The sequence below is a fragment of the Aulostomus chinensis genome, chromosome 9 (assembly GCF_037954235.1).
Source record: "Aulostomus chinensis isolate RoL2024-O1b breed Wild chromosome 9, RoL_Achi_v1.0, whole genome shotgun sequence".
NCBI lineage: Eukaryota > Metazoa > Chordata > Actinopteri > Syngnathiformes > Aulostomidae > Aulostomus > Aulostomus chinensis.
Window position 1 is genome coordinate 25,575,619 of NC_141328.1, and position 6,000 is coordinate 25,581,618.

Below are 6,000 nucleotides of genomic sequence, written 5' to 3' on the forward strand. Positions count from 1 at the left end.
ACACACACACACACACCCCACACCCCCTTTAACAGAGGTCCAGCACTCTGGGGAACGGACAGAGTGGCCATTATCATTCCGGTGGGGTACAATGGGCCACAGGAGGTCTTGGTGGGTAGGTGCGAGACATCAGTGGATGGTCAGAGAGGTGTTACTTCCCACCGACCGCCTCACCTGCTGCTGTGTCTGGATTTCCATCACGATTGTGGCCTTGCGTGGCAGGGAAGGAGCTTCATTTTATTTTGACAAGTTCACTTGCAAAAAAAAAAAAGAAAAAAAGATAAAAGTCAATCTGAAAATGCTTAAAATATTATTTTAAGTTACATGAATAAAAGTGGGGGCGGCACGGTGGTGTAGTGGTTAGCGCTGTTGCCTCGCAGCAAGAAGGTTTCTGGTTTGAGTCCCGGCTCATGGGATCTTTCTGTGTGGAGTCTGCATGTTCTCCCCCTGCCTGTGCGGGTTCTCTCCGGGTACTCCGGCTTCTTCCCACCGTCCACAGACATGCAATTGCGGACGAGGCTAATTGGATACTTTAAGTTGACTGTGAGTGTGAATGGTTGTTTGTCTCTACGTGCTGGCCCTGCGATGGACTGGTTAAGTGTTCAGGGTGAACCCTACTTCTCACCCATAACCTAGGATAGGCTCCAACCCCCCCCCCCCCCCTCCGCGACCCTCAACAGGAATAAGTGGTAAAGTAAAAGTAAATTGAATAGTTTGGATAAATATTACATGATTATTTGATTATTGATTGTTTCCCAGTGCAAATGAATGACTAAAAATATCCTAATCTAATGGCATTTTTGAACTTGTTACGCTTCTTAAATTGTCTATTCACTGAAAAAAAAGAAAAAAAAAGACCCAACTGTCAGTGTATCCCAAGCTTCGCTGATACTTTCAACCGTCTCAAAAACAAAAGTGAAACAAGAACAGTTTTGTAATTAGAGGTACTCCTTTGACCAAGGTCCCCTTAAAGATTCGCCTCCTCGTGTGTACACTGGCGGTCAACAATGGTATATAAAAGTGCACCTTTACACTAACAGAAAGGATACACAGTCAACTGACAGGTACACAGTCAACTGACAGGTACACAGTTGTTTTCCAAAAGCGTCAAGCATTTCTACCCTTTTAGTATCTCTATTTTTGAAAAGGTACACTGAGGCATTCGCCCTGGTGCAATAACAATCTCTATTTAAACAACCCATCAGCTGTTGTCTTCTGTCAAACCAAATCCCCAGAAGTGCCTTTGAGTTGTTGTGAATTGGTAAATATAAAAACTTGGAAATTGTGCATCTCGACGTGTGGGCTGTGCTGAGCCCTCTGGGGGAGAGCGATGATCTGTTGGTTGTTTCACCACTTTAGATGAGACGGAAATACGGCGACGAGTATTTGTCAGGAAACGATGTTGATGACCCCCTGAACCTCATGCTCCACCATGAGTGAAATGTCTCGACAGAATGTCTGACTGCGCCATCCATCTCAGAGATTGAGTTCGGTTTCTCATGCCTCCAGAGAAAGATTTGAGGATTAGATACACCGCATTATAGTTGAAGGTCACCAAAGCCTCATGGCGGCTCACTTTATTCAAAATCCTTCCACCTAAGTTTCCATCTGTCGACCGTTTTAAAGTCTGGGGTGGATGCACTGGAGGCAGAGAGAATCACGTTGCTGGAGATAATATCGCCATCATGGTGGGCTGCAGACAGAGCATGAGAAAGAAAAGGCTTTGCTATCACGGGAATCAAAGTGACCATGAAACACCGTTGCTTCTGAATGCTCTACTTCCTGTCATGTGTCTAGACTGCCACTAACTACCGAATTTAGATCTTTCCAGCCATCACAACGCGCAGACATCGACTTTCTGCTCTATTTTCTCATGATAGGCATAGATTTTACTGGAGTTAACTACTCGGATGGTGATTGTCTTGAAAGCTTTCTTACATGTGGTTTTACATCAAGGGTGTGTACTGGCTAAATTATTTGTTGATTCATGTTTTTTTCATGAGGCAGCAGCGTACTTTGGAGAAAGTGTCCCAGTATTTAATTGCTGCAAGGGAGGAGCTGCATGGGAAAGTTATTTCAGGGGATTATAGCTCTGATGCCCAAATGTCATTATCCGGTGATCAAAAACACATCCAGTGAATCCTGAATATGTGTAGCCTCATAAATTTATAAGGTTCTACTTTCAGTGGGCATTTTTATCGAGAGATTAATTTTATCTACAGACAGTCTTTTTTTGCGGATTTATTATGTGTGCCTTCATGCTCATTAATTCATTTTTAAAATCCTTAGCTGCAGGAACTAAAATCTCTTTTCAGTGGTTCCAGATGTTATCAAGTTCTTTCAAGGGACGTTTTAAAGCCAATCTGTCCGCACATGCAGCAGAACGAGAAGACGGGGAACCCACGCCGTGTACCTTTAAGCCGCCGCCGCTGTTCCACAGGGAACATTTAAAACTCCACGATTGATTCCCTTCCACTTACGTTACTCTCATTTATCTTACAGCCTGAGTTCGTCGCTCAGTCATTCATTGAGTACCAGTTCTCCCTGAGAGAAGCTGATGTCCTCACATTCTCATCATCAGTGCACCGGAAACGAATGCTCAGTTGTCTTTTTAGGAAAAGATTAAACCCACCTCTTTTTCCTCAGTTCATATTATAATTCTTGTCAGTATATAAAGTGTCGCAGTTCAGATTTATGAGACAGGAAATCTGTTTATTTAGCCGTTCTGTTTCCGGATTGATTCAAGGCAAAATCCGGCTTGTCTGTTTCGATTTACGAGCAAAGAAGTTTAAATGTTTTCTGATGGAGTCTCAGAGCGGCGATCACTGTCTTGTACCTGCAATATGCATTTTTCCCACCGCAAACTCCCGATGGAGCCCTGAAGCTTCAAAAAAGAAAGTCCCTCAGAGACGTTCTATTATGTTGTGTCACTCTGGCTTCCTTTCTCAGCCCCCATTGTCACTGATATAAGGCCAGAACACTAAAACACATGGCAGGAGTGAGTGGGAATGGACAGATGGAGGCTTGGTACCTCTCAGGGCTCAAGGACCCAGCAAATTAAACTTTTTCAGGCTGCAACTTCAGCCACATCCATATTCATGATTGTAATATTTGAGATTAGCTATCAAACATCTTTGATTTTTTTCTTCATAAGGCGCAGATAAAGCAGAAGATGGAGCCACTGATGATGAAGACCTCACTCACGTGTGAGAGATTCCTCCAGATGGGCTTCAAGTTGTTCAGAGGAGTGTGGCTGCCATGATTGTGATGTTCTTGTTTTAAGACCTTGATCCCTGACCCCCTTCTGAAGGTCCCCTCTGACATGCCATAGTGAGGGCTCACAGCAGGGGTCAAGCTGGTGTCAAACTCTCACCTCTTTGGCTTTATTGCCTGACACGATTTGGGGGGGGGGGGGGGGGGGTCACCGATGTGGCTGTCACAACGAGTCCAATCACTCTCCGCAGAGGCAGGATGTTTCGTTCCCTGGAGATTTCCTTTTAGAAGGCAGACATTTTTTAGGGAAGGCAGCTGATGAATATTAAAATCCCAAAAGTTCAAATCTCAGTGAACAGTGAGAAAATGACACGCAGTATGGATCAGCCTTCTCCTTCCCTCATTGTCTTTGAACTATATATATATATATATATATATATATATATATATATATTAATACATTCAACAGGATGAAGCTCATAAGACGGACGCAAACCTGAGACTCCCTGCCCACCCGTTGTAACAACCCCCAAGTTGACCCGCGTCTGTGATTAAAATCTGTGTCCCCGTGTTTGTATATGGGAAAACCTGCTGTCCAGGCAGCGGAAGTGAGCAGTCTGGTCCCCCACTACCCTCCAAGGAGGCTCATATGGCGTGTGGGTGATATCAAAGAGGAGGAGGTTAAGAATGGCTCGGCGCCAACGTTCGGCACGTCTCAGACCAAGAGTGCAGTTACGTTGTGGAGCCAAACAAAAATCTGGCCGATTAAACAGAGGAATCGGAACGCAAACGAGCTCAAGCTGATTTCATTCAAATCTTCAAGAGTTTCGTGTTTTTTTATGTCAGGCTTGAAAACACACTCCCTCGTAAATGATGCAGAGACATCAAGGGAGTAAATCACCCACATATTAGCGGCCCTGCAGTTAGCTTGGTCAGCATGCGGTTCAGGGCCCGTTATCGTGTCTCTGTGCTGCTCCCAAGCTGCTCATAATTATGTTGTTAGCCTGCTATTGACTGAGATCAGCAATTATTAACGAGCTGGGTCACTGGTGCAGATGAGGATCATTGAAATACCCCCATAGTCCCAGTCTGCATGGGTTCATGATCCTCCGGCTGACAAACACTGGAGAGACCGGAAATGACTTTGGGCTTTGATAAAACAAGACACCTGATCCCCAGGCTTCTCAGGCATGATTATTTTTAGGGCTCTTTTTGTCCCTTAAAAGTCTCTTATCAACGTATCAACACTCGCTGCTGCCCGGGACGGTGGAAAGTCAATCCCGATACATCCATCAGATTAATTACGTTCATCCATTAAAGTCTTTCGCTCAGAACCACTTTCATCAAGGAGAAAAATTAATTAGAATTTCAGTCGCTTAATTTGGCAGAATATGAACAGCAAAGATGCCCATAGGGTCCAGCACAAGAACAGCGATAGAAGAGCAATGATAAAGTCAGACTCTGAAGGTTAGGGAGGTGCTGGGGTGGAGGGGTGGAGGCAAGATGAGCCTCACCCTGGGGGACCTCTGAAAACCCTTTAATGGTCTGAAAATTCATTTGAACCAAATCAGAAGAAACTCCCAAGAAAACTTTGAGAGTCCACTTCATCTGTACTCACCCAGATGCCACCCAGGGGCATCTGGAACCCGTGAATAGTCCAATAATTCATCAGTAAAAAAACTGAAAAGGAACTACTAAGAAAATTGTCCAGTCCAAGAGTTTCAACACTTTTGGGTCTTACTTGTGAGACTTTGTCTTCTCAGGGTTCTACAAAGAACGATGGAAATGATTGACTCAAACGTATCGTCCATCGTTGAACCGTTTAATTCTAAAAAAGTGTTTTTCAGATGCTTCGGTAGAACGTCAACCCCTCGAGAGGAACCCTTTAGAATTGGTGTCACGTGTGTTTCTGTGTGACATCAAGGTACGATACACACCTCAATAACACAAAGAAGCAGTAACTGCATGTCACAGTGGCTCATTACAGTATAAACAGTAAATGAGTGTCTTCATATAACAGGAGAGATGTTCCGCATAAATAAATCCCATGATGCCTTTGGGCCTCACCTTCTGATGAGGAAGGAGTGGCTGCTGCAAGTAAACGGAAGATCACGGTACTATTTTGTTTTAGGACTTTTCCTCTCCCTCTGTCTCGCTCTGTCTCTCTCTCTCTCTCTCTCCCTGTGTGTGTGTGTCTCTCTCTCTCTCTTTCTCTCTCTCTCTCTCTCCTGACGTTTTATTTATTGATTTTTCGCTTGCCAGGTCTCATCTCTCCCCTTGTTCCTTTCCCATCAATCTCACTGCAGCTCCCTGTCTTTTTATCTTTTTCTTCCAAATTAAAATCACTCACGGCGTACGCACACCTCTGGCCTTCTCTGTCATACACGCCTCTCCATCCTCCGTTTCTCACCGACTCTGTCTCCGTATTAAAATGCTAAGCCGCTGGCTGCAGTGTCAGCAGGGGGAACTGGGAAGGTAATTCATAGCAGGCTGTCACCAGGGCCTGAGGTGAGTGAGCACACTTCTTCCCTGAGGAGACGGATTGAAACGAGCCCAGCAGAGGAGCTGGAAGGCATCAATAATCCAACATTACTGCCTGTGCGAACAACAGGCTCACATACAGTTTTGTTAAGCTGCCATATTTGTACAGTGAAAGCTCAGACTGACGGGAGATCTCGCTCTCTCTTTCTGTCTCTCTGTGCGTGTGCATCTCTTAAGAATACACCCCCGCAGTTGGAGGTGTGAAATTAAAAAAAATGTTATTTGGTGATATTTCACCAAGGACAT